Raw genomic sequence first — 20,474 nt, forward strand, 5'->3', positions numbered from 1 at the left:
TCTAAGCCCCCTTTAGGTAACAGTACGTCTTGCAAAAGACAGTGCATGTGCTGTATAGTAGGTGAGACCTAAAAACATAGACAACGTGGTACTGATTTTAAATCAATTCAAATTTTACACACAGTATCATCTGTCTGAATATAATTACTTTCTGCTAGCAGCTGCTATGATATTCTGCACTAGAACACAAAGTGCCTCCCTCTGTGTTCAGCAGCCCCTCTCTAAAACTGGGAATTGTGCTAACATTTACTGGAATTTGTCAGGATAGATGGTGAAAAAATGACTGTCCTGATGAATCCTGTTCATCTGCTCACCCTAAGCTGGCTGCATAGTGCCTTTACTCTGAGCAGTGGGCATGGTTAATGGTGTCATGGTCACTTAGACACTGGATGACCCTGAGGCAAGGCCCTTGGCTAAAACAAATCTCTTCTCTGCAAAATTACTTCTACCTCTTCCTTTATTGCAGGTTACTGGATACATGAAGGTGGATGCTAGGTAAGTCTTTAGAGTGGAGAACTCAAGCTCTTAGAGAAACCCTAACTTTAGGTGTTCTAAGTGCTTCATGAAGGCACATGAGAGTCGAGCATGGAATGGTAAAGTAAGAAACACACAAAACCCAGCTGTAGGAAAAGGCTGATGGTGATAGGATTCCTTTAGTGATGGAGAGCTTGGCCTACTTCACTTGACAATCTGTGTATTGTATTATAATTGAATTTATATTGAGCTTACTACCCCTGATGAGGTGTCAAAACACATTACAGCAAGTAAACCCAAGGTTAGTGGTTATTCCATGGTTATTTGCTTGTTGTTGCTTATTGGGATTATCCGTATGTTCTCAACTCAGGCAGTGCATGCGTTTACCCCAATTTCTTTCTGATAGATTAAATTAATAGGAGTTAGGTTTGATCATTAGCGCGGGCTGTGTGATTCATGCAGTGTTTGGTGGGATGAATAGAGAGGCTAGAGAAGTTTAGCTAGTCTGAGGGAAGGAGATGTGATCTAGAAAACAAGATGTGGGCATTTTTCAGAAATACAATGAAAGAGATTAAGGCAGGCATGCAAGTAGCGTGTGCTATACTTATAGAGACGACACATGTAGGGGGTTGAAGTTAAGGAGATGTTTTCTTGAAAGAAAGAAAGAAGAAACAATCTAAAATTTAAAGTCAAGTTCAGTTGTTCATGCAGTCCCATTCAACAGCCAAACCACCCGATTCATCCGGAGAAGGTTCTGGTGTGACAGGAATGCCAGAAATAGGGGAGGCAGACCACACCGCCCACCCCCGCCCATCCCACGCCAGAGGACGTGTTTAGTAAGCGGCGAATCCACAATTCTCTCCACCCTGACACCAAGAGAACCACAGGGCCGTTCCTCTCGCCCTCCAGCAGGATTCTCACAATCAAGGCAAGGGACTAGGAGGAAAGGAATTACGGCCATATTTATACTTTTTTAGCACCGCATTTGCGTCGTTTTTTTACGCACAATCGGCACAAAACGTACAAAATACAATTGTATTTTGTATGTTTGCGCCGTTTTTTGTCAAAAAGCAGTGCAAATGCGGCGCTAAAAAAGTATAAATACGGGCCTAAGTGGCATCACCAACATTAGCTGGTCCTTTGTGCCTTTATCTTGTATTTTTGTGATGTACCATTGACTACTTGAAGGGTGCTTCTTTGCGCCTGTCTCCCCTCGAGTCCAGTTTGATAACAAAACAGAAATTAGTCATTCCTTTCAGTAGCGTGTGATGAATATTGAAGGCAGTCGCTGAGGCAAATGCTACCACCTTGGTTCTTCTTGACTTGTCTGTGCCATTTGATAATGAACAAGTTTCCTCCTTGCAGTTACTTAGGAGCTATTGCTTTCATCGAGTAAAAAGCGGATTGAGTAAAGTTGTGTAGTTGTTGACCTAAAACTTTGTGATTTGTTTTTTGGCCACGAATGGCTGGGAGTTTCAGCCAGTAACCTTTTCATAGCAGCTTGGTGGAATATACGACGAAACAACGACTGCAAAAAAAACTACTGCCTTAACAACAAGGTCGGAACACCGACCTCGTTGCTACTACTAATGATTTTGCCACGAATGCCTTAACAACGATATTTCGTTGTAAAGGCATTCCTGATAAAATCATTAGCAATAGGCACCATTCACCCTACATCCCTCACCCCACCCCCCCAACCCCACCCTAAAACCTAAAACTCCCTGACCCCCCACCCACTCCCCAAAACCAAAAACGCCCCAGCCCCCCAAACCCACCCCAAAACCGAAAACCCCGTGACCCCCAACCCACTCCCCAAAACCAAAAACGCCCCACCCCCCAACCCCACCCTAAAACCTAAAACCCCCTGACCCCCCACCCACTCCCCAAAACCAAAAACGCCCCACCCCCCCAACCCCACCCCAAAACCTAAAACCCCCTGGCCCCCCACCCACTCCCCAAAACCAAAAACGCCCCACCCCCCCAACCTCACCCCAAAACCTAAAACCCCCTGACTCCCCACCCACTCCCCAAAACCAAAAACGCCCCACCCCCCCAAACCCACCCCAAAACCTAAAACCCCCTGACCCCCCACCCGGTCCCCAAAACCAATAACGCCCCACCCCCAACCCCATCCTAAAACCTAAAACCCCCTGACCCCCCACCCACTCCCCAAAACCAAAAACGCCCCACCCCCCAACCCCACCCTAAAAGCTAAAACCCCCTGACCCCCCACCCACTCCCCAAAACCAAAAACACCCCACCCCCCCAACCCCACCCCAAAACCTAAAACCCCCTGACGCCCCACCCCCACCCCAAAACCTAAACCCACCACTTACCTTCGCCAAGTCCCTTCTTTGTACCTTAACCACGCATGTTCGTTGTTCAGAACATACGTAGTTAAGGCACAAAAAAACGAAGTTGTGGTTAAAAAAAGCGTTGTTGCGCTTTCGTTAACCACGACCTTCGTAAAAAAAAAGTCGTAAAAAAGGATGTTTCCTGCTTGGTGCTGCGCTGCTGTCCATCTCACTTGCCCGCTTCTGGTTGTCCAAAGCTGAGTCTTCTGGGAGCGGAGAAAGAAAATAACACTGACTACCAGTGGGGGCCATTGAATTTGCGAAATCACTCAGATGATGGTGTAGAAGCAAATCCCTGCAGCCTTCCTGGAAGTATTGGACAGAAGATCCAGCTGTGAAGATGGACAAAGGTAACTATGCTGGCCTCGGTAAAATTCGGGTGCTTCTTTTACTTTTTATGGACGTGTGAAACCCGCTGAATTTGCTACATGGGCGTGATTGAATATTTGAAGGGTAAAATGGGACCATGACTGATCTCTGTCTGAGTTAGAAGACAGAAATGCAGGCACTTGGGACAAAGGTTATGTGTGATTGAGTCTGTGTGTATACATATATGAGTGTATATGCATATACATCACTGTAAAAGGGAAAAGGATTGAATTGAGGTAGCTAAATGAGACAACATATGACAAAAGTGTAAAAAAGCAGAAGTGGGGAAAGTTAGAAAAAAATGAGGAACTAGGAGCAATGAACACACTGTAGCATGAATTTGTTGTCTGTTAGACACCATAATAGGGCGTACATTGCCCAAGAAGTTATATTTCGTCTGCATACTTAAAAGATCATTCTGTGAATAACATGGTACAAGACTGTTTGTACAGAACTCGCCTAGTCCAAAGGAAGCATGGTGTGCTCTGTGTTTCTAGATTAGCTTGCCCAATGAGGTAAACGTATTATTTGCCACCGATCCACAAGTTCTAATATCCGAATGTTATCTCAAAGGATTAATCTCTTATTGGATGTATATCAAACATACTGGTCACAGGCTTCACTTCCAATTAGATGGCTTAGTGGTGTCTGCTGCTGAAATAAATCTACATATGAATTTATATCTATATATATATTATTCGCTGGGTACTTTTAGTTAGGACCACTTTTTCATGGAAGATGGATTTTTTGGTTTGCTAACATTCAGGGGCCAAGAACAAGGAGGGTCCCAAAACACATTTTTCCCATGCAATTTTCCACAAGAAAATCTGACACAGTACAACCAAAGCGGCTGAACAGAATCTTACAAAATTAGGCAGAAAACTAGACCCCTGCCCAGAAAGCATGCTTTTTTTACTTGGTGGAAACCCAATCAGTCGTTTTAGAGAAATTAAGGTTCCAATTATTTGTATATTTTACGTCACAGAGGTTCCATGGAACAGACAGATCAGAAAATAAAATTTGATTGGCTGCCAACACACCAACAAAGATTTTAGAGCTCGGAGACTCATGTCCTCATTATGACTTCAGCAGATGGAAAAGCCCGTCTGCCGAAGCCTTGCGGTCAGAAAAACGCCAATGCGGTGACCTGATTGCCAGGGCTATTACCAGTTTCCCGCTGGAAATAATAGAGCCAGCGGCAATGTTGTGGTGTGTCGGGTGCAGCAGCACCCGTTGCGCTTTTCACTATCTGACAAGCAGACAGTGAAAAGCGTGACAGGGCTTGCCATGGAGGCCCTGGCACTGCCCATGCCAAATGCATTGGCAGTGTAGAAGCCAACATGGGGCCCCGTCTCCGCCAGGTTTTACATGGCGGTGCATTACCATTTATATTGTTTTAGGGCATAATCAGTCAAACACAGATATTACATCATCAATGGTGTGTTTCATGATGTCTTTGATAACATCACTGCAACATCCAAAATAACACCATTGATAACAACACTGTGCATCGCAGGGATGCAAGTTATATTTACTTTAGGGCACACATTATAATTACTTTAATTTGAATTTACTTTAATTTATTTTGAATTTCAGTGATTTTGTTAATTTAAAATTGTATATTTCAACCAACTTTGACGTTTCTTTAACCTTTTTTTTTCCAGATATATATATATATATATTATCAAAAACGAAGTTGTCCTCATGTGAAAGCGCACTCCCAACAGGTTATATAAACGGGAAGAAAAAGCAAAGCCAGCAACTCACATGTGTGTGTGCATATATACATATGTGTGTGTTTGTATATATATATATATATATATGTGTGTGTGTGAGTGTATATATATATATATATATATATATATATACATATATATATATATATATGTATCTTACTGACAAAAACAAAGGTTCAAGGGATAGTATAGTTAGGTGAAAATGTAAGCTAAAACATACTATTTTAAACAAACAAAACCACTGAAATTCATCAGTAATATAAAGTAAGATATTATTACCAGTCCTAACAATAACATCACCTGAACCTTTGTTTTTCTCAGTGACGTTCTAAGGTTTTTTATAACATAAAGGCCCTCATTACAACATTGGCGGTAAAAGCCGCTTACCGCCGTGCAGAAGACCGCCAACACACCGCCGCGGCTGCGGAATTCCGTCACACACCACAGCTATTATGACCCACAGTTCAGAATCTGCCAAAATTCAGATATCCACCCAAGTCCACCACACTAAAGGTCAGTGATAAACTGGCGAAAACAAAACCTCCACCATCACGCCAACAGAAATATGCCCACACTATCATGACCCACAAATCCACGTGGCGGTCTTTCAACCGTGGTATTCCATTGGCGGTACACACCGCGGTACTCAAAATACACACACATTTACAAAACACAGCCACATTGGACAATTCGAAATACACACACCTGATACACACACCACTCCCACACACCCAATACAATATAAAACACACACCCACATCGCCCACAAACCCCTACTACCAAAAATTCTGAAAGAAGGCCAGAGAGAGACAGCACCAGCAAGAACAACAGCATCCACAGGCACACAACACACATCACCCACAGAACTTCCACGCACCTCACACAACACCCCACTACATATCAGCACACTTATCACCACACACTCCACCCCACACATCACCTACACCACCCCATGGCACGGCAAAGACACCCCAGGTTCTCGGAGGAGGAGCTCAGGGTCATGGTGGAGGAAATCGTCCGGGTAGAGCCACAGCTATTCGGATCACAGGTCCAGCACACCTCAATTGCAAGGAAGATTGAGCTATGGCAAAGAATCGTGGACAGGGTAAATGCAGTGGGACAGCACCCAAGAAATCGGGAGGACATCAGGAAGAGGTGGAATGACCTACAGGGGAAGGTGCGTTCCGTAGTCTCAAGACACCACCTGGCGGTTCAGCGGACTGGCGGCGGACCCCCACCTCCTCCCCCACAACTAACAACATGGGAGGAGCAGGTCTTGGCGATTCTGCATCCTGAGGGCTTTGCAGGAGTAGGTGGAGGAATGGACTCTGGTAAGTCAAAGCTTTACTATTACATCCCCCACCCTACCTGCATGCCAGCACATACCCCCACCCTCAACCCAGCAGTCCAACTCCTCACATATGTCCCAACATCACAAACCACCCATCCCAACATCAAGCCCTGCATGCAACCACAAAGCATGGACACCCATCACCAAAGCATGCCCACTGCACATACCCATACAACCCCCTAAACCATCATCACACAAGTTCCCACACAGGAATGCAAGCACTGGGGTACACGGTCACCCACCCATTTCACATCATGGCACACACAGATGTAATAACCATCCTTTTATACCCCTGCAGGACCCCTACCCAACGTCACCGGACAGGAGGGTCCACACATGTCCACACCACCAACAGAAGAGGCCCACAGTGATGACAGCAGCTCTGTCCAACTGGATCTAGATGACGAGCCCGGCCCATCGGGGATCTCTGGACAGTCGGTTCCCCTGACACAGTCACAGGCCACTACAGACCTTCTCCCCTCTGGAAACACCAGCATAGCACCCACCCAGCGGGCCCATACCTCCGTCCCCAGGACACGTCAATCAGCTATGTGTCCACCACTACAGGGAACCCAGGCTAACCCACCACCCCAACAACAACAGGGACCTGGGGGCAGCGGCAGTGGGCACACGGTCCAGGGGACGGAGGCCCAGGAACACAGGGGAACTGGAAGGGCTGCTGTGCGACAGGGGGCGGACAGGCCAAGGGAACCCACTCTCCACGAGGCCCACTCCTCCATCATGGGAGCCTACCACCACTCCCAGGAGACGATGGCAATGGTACTGGCCAAGTTTCAGGAGACCCCGCGCCTGCAGGAGGAACAGTATATGGGCTTCAGGGAGGAACTCAGAACCATCAGCTCCACCCTGGGCACCATTGTAGGGGTGCTGAAGGAACTCTGGAACACCAGGAGGGACACTGTGGCACTACAAAGGGCCCCTGACACTAGCATGGACGATGAACTGCCCACCACCTCCGCCGGCGCTAGTGGACAGGACGCACCGCCACAGGATCACCACACCAGCACCCCACCCCCTGCAGAGAGAGAACCACCCCGCAAACGGACCCTGAGATCCAGGACTAAGACAGAGCACGATGCCAAGACCCCCGCCAAGAAATGAGACCACCCTGATTGTCATCCTACTGTCCCACTTTGTCACCCTGTCCATACTTAAACTGCCCCAGCTCCACTTCCTATGCCCATATGGGCAATGCACCGGTAAGACTAATAGACTGGACTCTGCCATGGACATTCCTCCACCATCACCCCTCACCATCTTACTACCCCCTCCAATATTGAGCACTTAAATAAACACACTTAAAGCACAAAACAATCTGGAGTCTGTCTGTGATTTCGAAATAGTGTATTAGCAATTACAGTGACAAAATGCTCTTACAATTGTAATGTCAACATACCTATGTCACACAGCTCTAGTCCATGAGGAATCTAAGCAGATGTCACACAGTGGGACCCACATCTGTGAAACCGTAAGGGAAAGTGACAACTCAGTGCCAACACACTGGGTGAAAACGACCGACAGTAGAGAGGTAGTAGTGTTAAAGTACATGTAGTAGGCAGGTCTATACTCTTACCTGTGTCTCACTGGAAATATTCCCTGTTGTTCATGTCTTCTTCCTCTTCTTCCTCGTCTTCACTGTCCACAGGCTCCACAGCTGCCACAACACCGCCATCTGGACCATCCTCCTGCAGAAAAGGCACCTGTTGTCGCAAAGCCAAGTTGTGAAGCATACAGCAGGCCACGATGATCTGGCACACCTTCTTTGGTGAGTAGAATAGGGATCCACCTGTCATATGGAGGCACCCGAACCTGGCCTTCAGGAGGCCGAAGGTCCGCTCGATCACCCTCCTAGTTTGCCCATGGGCTTCATTGTAGCATTCCTCTGCCCTTGTCCTGGGATTCCTCACTGGGTTCAGTAGCCATGACAGGTTGGGGTAACCAGAGTCACCTGCAAATGGCGAGGAACAACTGTTAGACACACACTAACCTGTAGGTATATCCCCAGACCCAGACCACCATTTCCACTGTCTTTCTCCCAGGTGCTCACCTATTAGACACACACAGTGCCTCTGGAGTTGCCCCATCACATAAGGGATGCTGCTATTCCGCAGGATGTAGGCGTCATGCACTGAGCCAGGGAACATGGCATTCACATGGGAGATGTACTGGTCGGCCAAACATACCATCTGTACATTAATTGAATGATAACTCTTCCTGTTTCTGTACACCTGTTCACTCCTGGGGGGGGGGACCAAAGCCACATGGGTCCCATCAATGGCACCTATGATGTTGGGGATATGTCCTAGGGCATAGAAATCACCTTTCACTGTAGGCAAATCCTCCACCTGACGGAAAATGATGTAGCTCCGCATGTGTTTCAGAAGGGCAGACAACACTCTGGACAACACATTGGAAAACATAGGCTGGGACATCCCTGATGCTATGGCCACTGTTGTTTGAATTGACCCACTTGCAGGGAAATGGAGCACTGACAGCACCTGCACTTGAGGGTGGATTCCTGTGGGATGGCGGATTGCTGACATCAGGTCTGGCTCCAACTGGGTACACAGTTCCTGGATTGTGGCACGGTCAAGCCTGTATGTGATAATCACATGTCGCTCCTCCACTGTTGACAGGTCCACCAACGGTCAGTACACCGGAGGATGCCGCAATCTACTCACATTTCACAGCGGACGGTGCCTATGAAGGACAACAGCGAGCACAGAGTCAAACAACTCAGAGGTACGTACCCACAGTTTACACAGAACACCATTCATACACAAAAGGTGGCCTGTATGTGTGTTGAGTCTAGGCCTAGGTATGTGTGACGCAGTTGAAAATTAATCCATGTGGGTCCCTGAAATGGCGGCTGCCTGACCTTTAAAGTGGGACAATGGGATGTGAGGTAACTGCGCTGGCGTTGTACACCGTCGCGGTAGGCGGTTGAAGACAGTGGCGCAATTATGCATTGGTTAGCATTGGACACTATGGGTCCCAGGACCCAATGCAAATGTACGCCGGCAGTGACGGTACCCACCGCCGCGGACGTGACTGCCATTTTCTATCTGTTCAATCACTCGATACCTGATCTTCGACAGGAGAGGACCTACACTGCAAGTGCTGCTGTGACCTCGGTCTGGAAGAGACAATGGCTCGAGTGTCTGGGGAAAGGGCCCCTGCCTACACATTGGAGGAGTTGGAGAAGCTTGTAGATGGGGTCCTCCCCCAGTACACACTACTCTACAGTCCTCCAGACAAACAGGTAGGTACACTGGGAGCATGCTGTATGGGCTATGCCTGTGTGGAGAGGGCTGGATGTAAGAAGGAAGGGGGGAGAGTGCGGCGTGCATGAAACAACGGTGAATGCATGTGCCACATGGCAAGGGTAGGGATGGGGGCCAATGACTTTGACGGTGCAGTTGGTAATAACTTACTCTTCCCCCTGTACATTTCATGTAGGTCAGCGTCCTCCAGAAATAACATATTTGGCGTGCCATCGCCAAGGACGTCCGGACCCTGTGGTTCTACCACAGACGGAGCACCCACTGCCGGAAAAGATGGGAGGACATTCGCCGCTGGAGCAAGAAGATGGCGGAGGCTCAGCTGGGGATGGCCTCCCAACGTGGGAGGGGTGCCCGTCGCACCATGACCCCCCTGATGTTCAGGATCCTGGTGGTGGCCTACCCGGAGTTGGTTGGGCGCTTGAGGGCATCACAGCAGACACAAGGGGGTGAGTACACTCTCATTCTGCTGACTTTGCACCCAGTGGAGGGGTCTGGGTGGGGGAGGTGGGCTGTGGGTTTCCCTAGGCCAGGGCGAGTTCCGTAGGTAAGGTCCCTCCGTAAGGCAGGCCATGTGGCACCCCACCCCACCTCTGTAGAGTGCCAAGTACACCTAGTCATGCCCCTGTGTCATCAATGTGTGCAGATGTCATCCATAGCCTTGTAGGGCATTTCCCAGGAATTGAACAGTGGAGCCCAAGAGCGCGGCATAGTGCAGGGGGCTTCTGTGTCTGTCGTGTCCACCAACTGTAGCGGTAATGCATGCACTCAACATGTCTTTCTTCTGTCGCCCCCCCCCCCCTTTTTGTGGTCTCCCTGTTCTTGTGTGCATTAGCATCATCAGGCGGAGGAGCAGTGGCACCAGAGCACCAGGGGGCTGCATCCCACATGGCCATGGAGGGCCACACTATGGACTCGGACTTCACCAGTGGGACAGAGGGCGAGGGGAGCTCCACGGCGGGGACAGGAGCTGAGACCAGTGACACGGACTCGTCCTCTGATGGGAGCTCCCTTGTGGTGGTGGCAACATTTGTGCCACCCCCATCTACAGGTACAGCCGCCACCCCCCCTTCCAGCACCGCCCTCCCAGCAACCCCTCAGCTTTCACCCCGTGCCCACTCACCTGGGAGGGTGGGCATCACCTTCGCCCCAGGCACCTCAGGCCCTGCCCCAGTCAACCCTGCTGCCCTCAGTGAGGAGGCCAATGACCTCCTCAGGTCCCTCACTGTTGGGCAGTCTACCATTTTGAATGCCATCATGGGTGTAGAAAGGCAGTTGCAACAAAAAAATGCATTCCTGGAGGGCATTCATTCTGGTCAGGCGGCCCTTCAGCGAGCTTTTCAGACTCTGGCTTCAGCAATGATGGCAACCATTGTCCCTGTGTCTAGCCTCCCCCCTCCAACTTCCTCCACCCCGACCCAATCCCCTGTACCTCAGCCTATCCCAAGCACACCTACAGACCAGCATGCACACACCTCAACACACAAGGGAATCTCAGGCAAACATAAGCACCACACATCCCACAGGCACTCATGTAAGCATCAGACACATGCAGACACACCAACATCCACTGCCTCCACTGTGTCCCCCTCCTCCCCGTCTCCCTCCTCCCTCCCAGTCTTGTCTACACTCAGACCTGCATGCACTAGCTCTACAGCCACTACGTCCCTCTCCAGCACACCCACCACCACACCCTGCTCACGTGTAGTCACCACCCCCACTACCATTCACACGTCCCCTGTGTCCTCTCCCAGTGTGTCTGTGACGCCCCCTCCCAAGATACACAAACGCAGGCACACACCCACCCAACAGCCATCCACCTCACGACAGCCTCCAGCGCATGCACCTTCACCCAAAGTCAGCAAACGAACACCTCCTACAACCACCACCTCTTCCTCCACTCCCAAACCCCCTCCAGCTGCCCGTCCCAGTGTGTCCCAAAAACTTTTCCTGTCCAACCTTGACCTCTTTCCCACAACTCCCCCACCCCGTCCGTCTCCTAGGTCCCGAACTGGCACCTCAGCCACAACATCTCCAGGACCAGTGGTGCCTGTAGTCACCGGAATCTGGAGTGCACCAGCCACCAGGGTAGCCAGTGTGAGCCACAGCACAGACAGTCCCCCACCTGTGAAGCATCAGAAGTTGGCCAGTGCCCGGCGGGAGAGGGGGAAGACTCCAGCCACCAAAGCCGCTCCCAGGGGTCCCGGTGGGAGTCAGCTGTGACACCTTCCATGGTGGGGAGGGGCCACAAGAAACCAGGAAAGTCTGGGAAGAGCAGCACGACGGAGAAGACCGCCATCATCCCCGCTGCCCAGGAGGCCACCTCCAGCACCAGCCCAGCTGCCCAGGACAGGACCGCCAGCACAAGCCCAGCTGCCCAGGACAGGACCGCCAGCACAAGCCCACCTGCCCAGGACAGGACCGCTAGCACAAGCCCACCTGCCCAGGAGGCCACCGCCAGCAAAAGCCCCCCTGGGCCATGAAGGACCACCAGCAAAAGCCCCGCTGGGCCATGAAGGACCGCCAGCAGCTGAGTCCCTGCAATGGAGACCGCCGCCTCAAGCACCGCTGCACAGGGCACCGCTATCCCAAGCACTGCTGAACAGGGCACCGCCGTCTCAAGCACCGCTGAACAGGGCACCGCCGTCTCAAGCACCGCTGAACAGGGCACCGCCATCTCAAGCACTGCTGAACAGGGCACCACCGTCTCAAGCACCGCTGAACAGGGCACCGCCGTCTCAAGCACCGCTGAACAGGGCACCGCCATCTCAAGCACCGCTGAACAGGGCACCGCTGTCTCAAGCACCGCCGGCCCATAAGCGTCAAGGGCACTGACGCAACTGAGTCCGTCAGTTAACACCGACCGCTAGGGTTGTAATGTATCAAATTATTACCACTCCTAACTATAACATCACTTTACACTTTGCATTTTTTTAGCGGATTTCTAGTTTTTTTTAATTTTAACAGAAAGTAAAATATTACTAACATACCCACCTGCACATAGCAGGCCCTTTGCTACATAAGGAGGCTTGAATCTGTGGACCGAGTGAGCTCTCCATCAGGAGCTGGGAGTGCTGCCTCTATGTAGTAGTGGCTCACCAAATTAATTGGGTTTTGGGTGCCAAGAGGGAATTGGCTGTCCATGAAGAGTAGTGCAGACAGTGCAGGCTGTGCCTAGTAAATGCTTGCACAATTAATAGGGCTTAGGTCTCTGGAGGGAGGGCCTCTATGCACACTCTTCACCCTCAGTATTGAATGTGTATAGTAGGGGCTTGTCCATGTAATAGCGCTTGCATGTCTGAAGGGATTGGGCTCCATGTATATTCTGTGCACTGAGCACATAGTGTGCATTGCAGGGGCTTGCCTACCTAATGGGGCTTAGGTGTCTGTAAAGAGCTAGATCTAGGCACATAATAGTACTTGCATGTCTGGAGGGAGGGGGCTTGATGAACAGTCTGTGCACTGAGCGCAGACTGTGCATTGTAGGAGCTTGCTTACCCTGTGCACTGAATATGGTTTATAGGGGCTTGTTTACCTAATGGAGCTTAGGTCTCCAGATTGTGTGAGCTTTACGCACAGTCTGCACAGACTATGAGTCTGAAGTATAACTTGAATTGCCATAGATTTTGGACATCATCAGTGATGAGAGGTGATGTCATAAGCAGTGCTTCAAAGCAATGCAAGTCATACTTATGCAGGGATGTGGAATTCCTATCACTGCCTGACGCTGGGACATATTGCTTGGGGTCAAGGGCAACAAGTTTTCATGTTTATTTTGTCCTTAGGACAAGTAGATCCAACCCCCTGCAGGGCAAACCCTTTGTCTGCCAGTTTACAGAGGATCAACAGTCTGCAGTTGTATGTGTGTCTGAATATTAATGCTGTTCGAACTTGTATTTATGGTTCATTAATGAAAAACCTTCATAATTAGGGTGAGCAATATAAATACATGTTTTATAGTCACACTGCACTTTTGACAGTGGTTCCAGTTAAAGAAAGAAAAGTGTATATGTCTGAATAGTTTAACAATATGAGACTAATTGTAATGCTCCCAGAATGCTCTCTGATTAGATGCAAATGTTTGCAGAAGCTTGTAAGTAAGAGTGATGTTTCTTTGCTTTCAAAATAAAATGTTAAGAAAAAAATGCAAGTAGGAAAAAAACCTTTGCTACTATGAAATTGGAGGTGCTATTTCTTTGAAGCATCATTTAGTAAAATATGTTGATGCATGCTAGTATTTCCAAAACATATTCCCAATGGATAATCAGTGTAACCATTTTCAACAAGATTATGGGAAGCATGAAAATAAGCAAGCACTGGCAAAGCCAACCGATCCAACATATTTAGTGAGTCTTTTGGTTTTGTCAATTCAAGTCTTGTCTTGACATGGCTTTTGTAACCCTTTATTGTTGTGGGAGCTGCCAGGCCCTCACCATTGTAACATAACATTGGCAAAAAGAAGAAAAAAATGGGGTCTCTAAAAGCACACATTGCCACCAGTGGTGTAACAAAGGCCCTGCAACCCCCCCTCCAGGGGGCCCCCTCAGCACAGCAACTGCACTGAGGGAGTCTGGAAGGGAGGGGTCCATTCATGTTCTTTGTAGGAAGGCCACCTCCAGTTTCGTTACACCACTGATTGCTACAGTAGTTCCTGGCACTGAACCAAATTACTGTGTGTGCCAATATGCTCCTTGTGGGAGAGCAGAATGTAATCACTCGCAGTAAAGCCAGCTGAAAAGAGAGAAATAGAAGTTTAATAAAAACAAAATGTCTTTGTTAACGCCAGATCTTATTATGACCCAATTCTTAAAGAAAGTCACAAAAGTGCACCCATGGTATATGTCTTTGAATTTGTGGCTTTTGTGAATTCACAAGAGCTTAAAGAAGTAGTTCAGGAAATTGTACTCCTACAAAATATTTGTGAACTGTATTTTAGCACGAGCAAATATGCATCTGTGGATTTTCACATGTATTTACAAGTTCACGTTCCTTCCAACCACTTTTTTCCCAACCCTGGAAGAACTTCCACTTCTGCCATTGTCAGAAGTAAATTGCCATCCTTTCTCATTATGGTAAAAGATTCAAGAACAGCTGATGAAAACCCTTAAAACATGCAAGTCAGTAGGTTTGCAGACTCTATGGCATTGCAGCCGTGAAACTATTGCCTACTGCTTCCTCCAGCCCTGGTATGTGGATCTGCGGAAAGGTGGCAAAATAAGGAAACTGCTATAGTAGTGATTGAAATTGCAAGTATTCAAACCCTATTATAGTAGTAGCCCTGGCATAATCAGAGAGGCTATTATCAGAGCTCTTACATAATGAGATTGATGCAATAATTTGTTGCTGCACTACATGGCACCAAAGGGACAAGTAGATCTTTTTACAGGACAAGGAGATTTAAGAAGCAACCTGTCACATGGACAAGTAGATATTTTATTAAATTTCACACTCCTATTATGACATTTAGGTGTATATGGTTACTGTAATTGATTTTATGGTTCTTTAATGGTAACATTTTATCATTAGAAGGCCAATATATAACTCCACATTCACCTTTTTTTAGTGAATTTATATGTTATATGTTTTTTAAACTTAAAATAAAACGTTACTAACTAATTTATGTATAACTCGACTTCAATCTTTGCCTTCATTAGTGAATTTCTGTTCTTTTTTATACATAAAGTAAGATCTTATCATGATACATCTTTGGCCAACCATCGCCATGTGCGGCATGGGATTGGCGGCAGGGCCCGGTCTGCTGCCAAGCCCTGCACCCAACCCTCCGTAGGAGGTTGGTTCACACATGTCGGTGCCACTCACAACCAAAGGACAAATGCTGCATGGGGTTGGCCGGCGGTCCTGGTCCAACGCCACTGCAGATGGCCAGCAGATGGCCAGCTACCACATGCAGAAAATGCCCCAAAGGCCCCTACCCCTCATAAGCCTTTTTTTCTGCCAGTCTTAGAACAGCCCCATCCCCAAAAGTACTAGAGGGGTCATGGTATCGCTACCCCGCCACCTTATACTATTTAAAAAATATTTTTTAGGACCCGGGGTTCGAGTCCCGAGGCCTGTAATTGTGAGCCCAACATTTCTCTTCATTTTGCAGCCAGCCAATCAGAGCTCTCGATCCAGCCAGACAGGCCAATCAGGAATGCTTTAATTTGAATTCTGGTCCCATGGGACTCACACAGAAGCTTGATTTCTCAAATAACTGAACAGATTTACACCAAGTAAAGATTTAGCTTTCTGCCAAATTCGGTGTAATTCTGCTGAGCCCTTAAGAGGTGATGATTTTTTTAGATGAATATCATACTTATCAGTGTGGTAATTAATTATATTACTCTGAAAATATGTAGTCCAATAACTAAAGTTCGATAGCTGAGATGTACGGACAAATATTGAAGCTCCTTTCTTTGCTTCCCCACTAAAAGAAAATAAATGCAAGAAGGGCTCCTTGTTGATATCATAGCCGCCTGGGACTCCTCTCCCACTCCAAATAACAGACAAGCCTTGGCAAAGTCAATAGGTGTGAGAATGGACACTAGCCTTTAGATTGGCCAGTGCCTGTCTTCTTATGGGTTTTGTAAAGCCTAATTTTGTAGGAGCTGCTGGACCTTTGCCAATATAAAAAACAAGCATTTGCAATATAATGGGTTTTGCGTTTGCTCGAGTTAGAGCTATTAGCGTTGTAAATTCCTAACTAGACTTTTCTTGCCATATAAACTGGAAGTGAAAAGTAAACAATTTGACAGAAAGAAGACAATTCAAAGTGCCACCACCGCCATGAGTGTGAGTTATTGGCTCCCTGCATGAATGTCTAGAAAGGATCACGGCTGGGATGAATGATAATTATTATTCATTAAACACAGATTGTAATACCAAATTATTTGACAGTATTTTAATAAAATGGAATATAACATGATTGGAATGATAAGAGCAGATTATTATTAAATTAAAGGTCTATAATATGATAACAGTTTTTTGGGGAGCTTTCCCAGGCATGTCTAGTTCCTTTTGGAAGAGGGGCATAAAGGCTTATATTGGCTCCTTGATTAAGGGGTTCTGTTAGCATTTTGCATAGAAGCACAGTATTGTTTATAGGCATTGTTTATAGGCATTATAAGCTACAGGGTTAATGTCAACATAGATTTTTATTCAAGTGTAAAGGGTGTGCAGAGGTAATCATATTTTTTACCCATTCCCTACAATTATTTTTAGGTTTAAAAATATAAAGTTTATTTGAGTATAAATGAACAAGTAAAATAACGAAACTTTTTACAATATGATGAAGTACCTATGTTAATTAAATCAAAATGTTTTGCAAATAACATAGTCAAATATGAAAACGATGTTAGAAAAGGGGAGGGGAAAAGAAAGGACAAGTAAAAACATTCCCTATATTAGATAAAGGTGTAAAGAGGCTACATTAATTAAATCTCAACAATGTAGAAATAATGTAACTATAAAGTAAATGACCAATAATTACAATCATTATAAGTACAGTTAAGTAAGAAGAAACATCAGAGGGTTTTTAAAACTTCTTCTTTAGTGAAAGTTTGGTGTAAGTTAGTTCTTAGAGCGGAGGAGTCCAGAAAATTAGTCACTGGTGACCAACGAATGTCTCTTTTGATAGCCAGGGCTATTGGAGTAACATAGTTCGTATCCAGTCTGTGATTGTAATAAATGACAAACCACTATGCTTGAAGGGAGATATTGAGAACGTTTTTCCATTTTTTGTTACTTGTTGAAAAGCAACAGCAATTAATACGTCTTCAACTTGTACAGTAAGATTACAATTATTCCAATTTTCAAAAAGGCTTCCTCAGAAGATGTTTGTAAAGGAGAAAGGAACATATGTGTGATCAATTTGATTGTGTCCAAACTTGGAGCCAGAGTTGATATGTGTGCCCATATAGCATATGTCTTAATGGTAAATTATGCAGATGACATGCCCAACAAGTAGGTGATATACTGGAATTAAACTTATATAAGGAACTTGGAGTAATCGTTAGACGGTTGTAAATAAAAAATAACGTTTAAGTAGTATTAGCAACGCAAGATGTTTAGCCAATATTTAGTCATATTTTATTCTAAAATGAAGGAGAAAAAGAGATGTTAAAATCTGTTTCCCACAATAACTCCAGTGATGTATTCTGTCTGGGTTCAAGGATGGAAGTAAGTTGAGTATACATTTTGGATGCCGAGGAAAAAGTTGTTAATAGTATTTGTAAAATGGACGCCATGGAAGTTGGAGAGATGTTAGTATGGAGGGAATTGTAGCATTTGGAAATGTCTAAGCTTAGTTTTTGGTATTTGAGTTTATAAGAATTATGAAAATTAAATAAGAGTTGAGCTTGAGAGAAGGAGATCAATGATTGAATATGTATGAATTGGTGAGTCCATAACAAGCTTCTCTCCCACCATGATTTCCCAAAAATATGTCTGTTATTAATTTTAATAAGAGTATTGTACCAAATAGAAGAATGAAGAAATTGATCCAAGGTGGAAAGACTAGAGATATAAATTGGATGTAAAAGTCTACAAGTATTTTTGAGGATGGGAAGTGACATGGAGGAAGGGCAACGTGTAAGGGACATACATTTTGAAAAAGAAAAGGGATGAATAAAGGATAACTACTTCTGTCCATAAGTAATGAAGATGGTTGTACTGGTCATCATAACAATACACCAATTGTTTCAAAAGGAAGGCGGAAAGATCGGATTGAAAGTTTGGAAAATTAACTCCTCCTTATTGTTTGGAATGCTGAAGTTTGTCGAGAGACAGACAAGGCTTTTTATTATTCCATAAAAAAGCTATTAAAATGGAATATATTTTTTTTTAAAACAGAAGATGGGATATTCGTGAAAAGATAGAAAATTATTATCAGATTAATATCATTTTAATGGAAACTTATCTCCCCCACCATGAAAGGAACAATGCATTCCATCATTTAAAGTTGTAAAGGGAGCACTGAAATTCATAGAAATGGTATCCTTAATGGAATTAGAAAACCAGAGACCTAAATATTTTATTTTTGTCGGGCTCCTAAGAAAATGTGAAGTTCAGAAATCATGTTTAAAACACATTTCATTAAGTGGAAGTATTTTACATTTGTCCACCTTAAGTTTGTAGCCTGAAAGTGATGCAAAAGTGGTAACTGTATCTAGGAGAGGTTGTATGGAGGTGTTAGGAGAGGACATGTATAAAAGAATGTCATCAGCATAAACTAAACATTTGATGTGTTTATCCCCACATTTAAAGCCTTGTATATTTGTGTTTTGTTTAATTTCAGAGAAAAAGTATTCAAGTACCAGAATGAAAAGGAGCAGAGAGAGAGGACTACCGTCTCTAACTCCTCTGTGGAGAGAGAAAGAAGGAAAAATGAAACCATTAACGAAAATTGATGCTTTAGGATAGGAGTATCAGCTAGGATTTAGGTTAATACATTTTTGCCCAAACCCAAACCATGGAAAAGTAGAAAAATGGAAATTCCAGTGAACCCGAACATAAGCCTATTCAGCATCTAAAGAAATAGCTGCTAATGAGTGTGAATATGTTTTAGATTTGCTTATAATGTTAAAAAAATCTATTATTATCTGAGTGGTCTCTTCTTTTAATGAAGCCAGACTGCTCTTTGCTGATTAAACAGGGTAAGAAAGGATCTAACTGTTGGGCAAGTATTTTGGCAAAAAAAGTATAATTGGAGTTAACAAGGGAAATCGGTTGATAGTTTTTACATCATTTAGGATCTTTATTTTCAGAGGGCAGAAGACAAATTAAAGCTTCTTGAAAAGTCCCAGAAACCGATTTCATAGTGGTAAAATATGTTAAGAGATTATGGGCCTGATTCTGATTGAGGCGGGCGGCGGTAGCCGCCCGCCTCGCAGGAACCGCCATATGGCCGCTCCGCGGTCGAAAGACCGCGGAGGCCATTCAGGCTTTCCCGCTGGGCTGGCAGGCGACCGCCAGTAGGCCGCCCGCCAGCCCAGCAGGAAACCCCTCCCCACGAGGAAGCCGGCTCCGAATGGAGCCGGCGGAGTGGGTATGTGCGACGGGTGCAGTTGCAAAGCAGACACTGAAATACTTTGTGGGGCCCTCTTACGGGGGCCCCTGCAGTGCCCATGCCATTGACCCATGCCCATGCCGGAGACCCGCCAGGAACAGGATGGCGGTAGGGGGTGTCAGAATCCCCATGGCGGCGGAGCGCGCTCCGCTGCCATGGAGGATTCTGTAGGGCAGCGGAAAACCGGCGGGAGACCGCCGGTTTTCCCTTTCTGGCCGCGGCTGAACCGCCGCGGTCAGAATGCCCTTGGGAGCACCGCCAGCCTGTTGGCGGTGCTCCCGTGGTCGTTGACCCTGGCGGTCAACGACTGCCAGGGTCAGAATGACCCCCTATGTAATTTAGGAATTATTTGTTTACAAAAATAAATGTAAAATTCTATGGGAAAGTCATGTGGTCCAGGGGCTTTACCGTTGTTAATGACTTGAAGTAGATTATCAGCTTTAAGTGAGGAGAAATCTGTCGCTGAGTCGAATTCCTTATGACTGGAGGATAGATAAAGATCAATATCAATATGGGAAGGATGATTTTCTGGTGAATGAAGGGTTTTATAGTAGTTTTAAAATTCTGTTAAAATGTTGTGGTCGTTGATTACTGGAATTATGCCATCGCACAAAATCATTTCAATTTTAACACATTCTTTTTTTACTTTAAGTTAATTTGCTAGACGTTTGCCTGCTTTATTTTGACCTCTGTAATATTTAGTGCTGGATTTAAAAAAGCAACAAAGAAGCATTTTCCGTAGAAATGTTATTAAACTGGAATTGAGCTTGAATTAATTCATCCAGGCATGACTTATAGATGTAAAAAAGAGTGTTTTAA

The sequence above is a fragment of the Pleurodeles waltl genome, chromosome 11, assembly GCF_031143425.1.
Source record: "Pleurodeles waltl isolate 20211129_DDA chromosome 11, aPleWal1.hap1.20221129, whole genome shotgun sequence".
Taxonomy (NCBI): Eukaryota; Metazoa; Chordata; class Amphibia; order Caudata; family Salamandridae; genus Pleurodeles; species Pleurodeles waltl.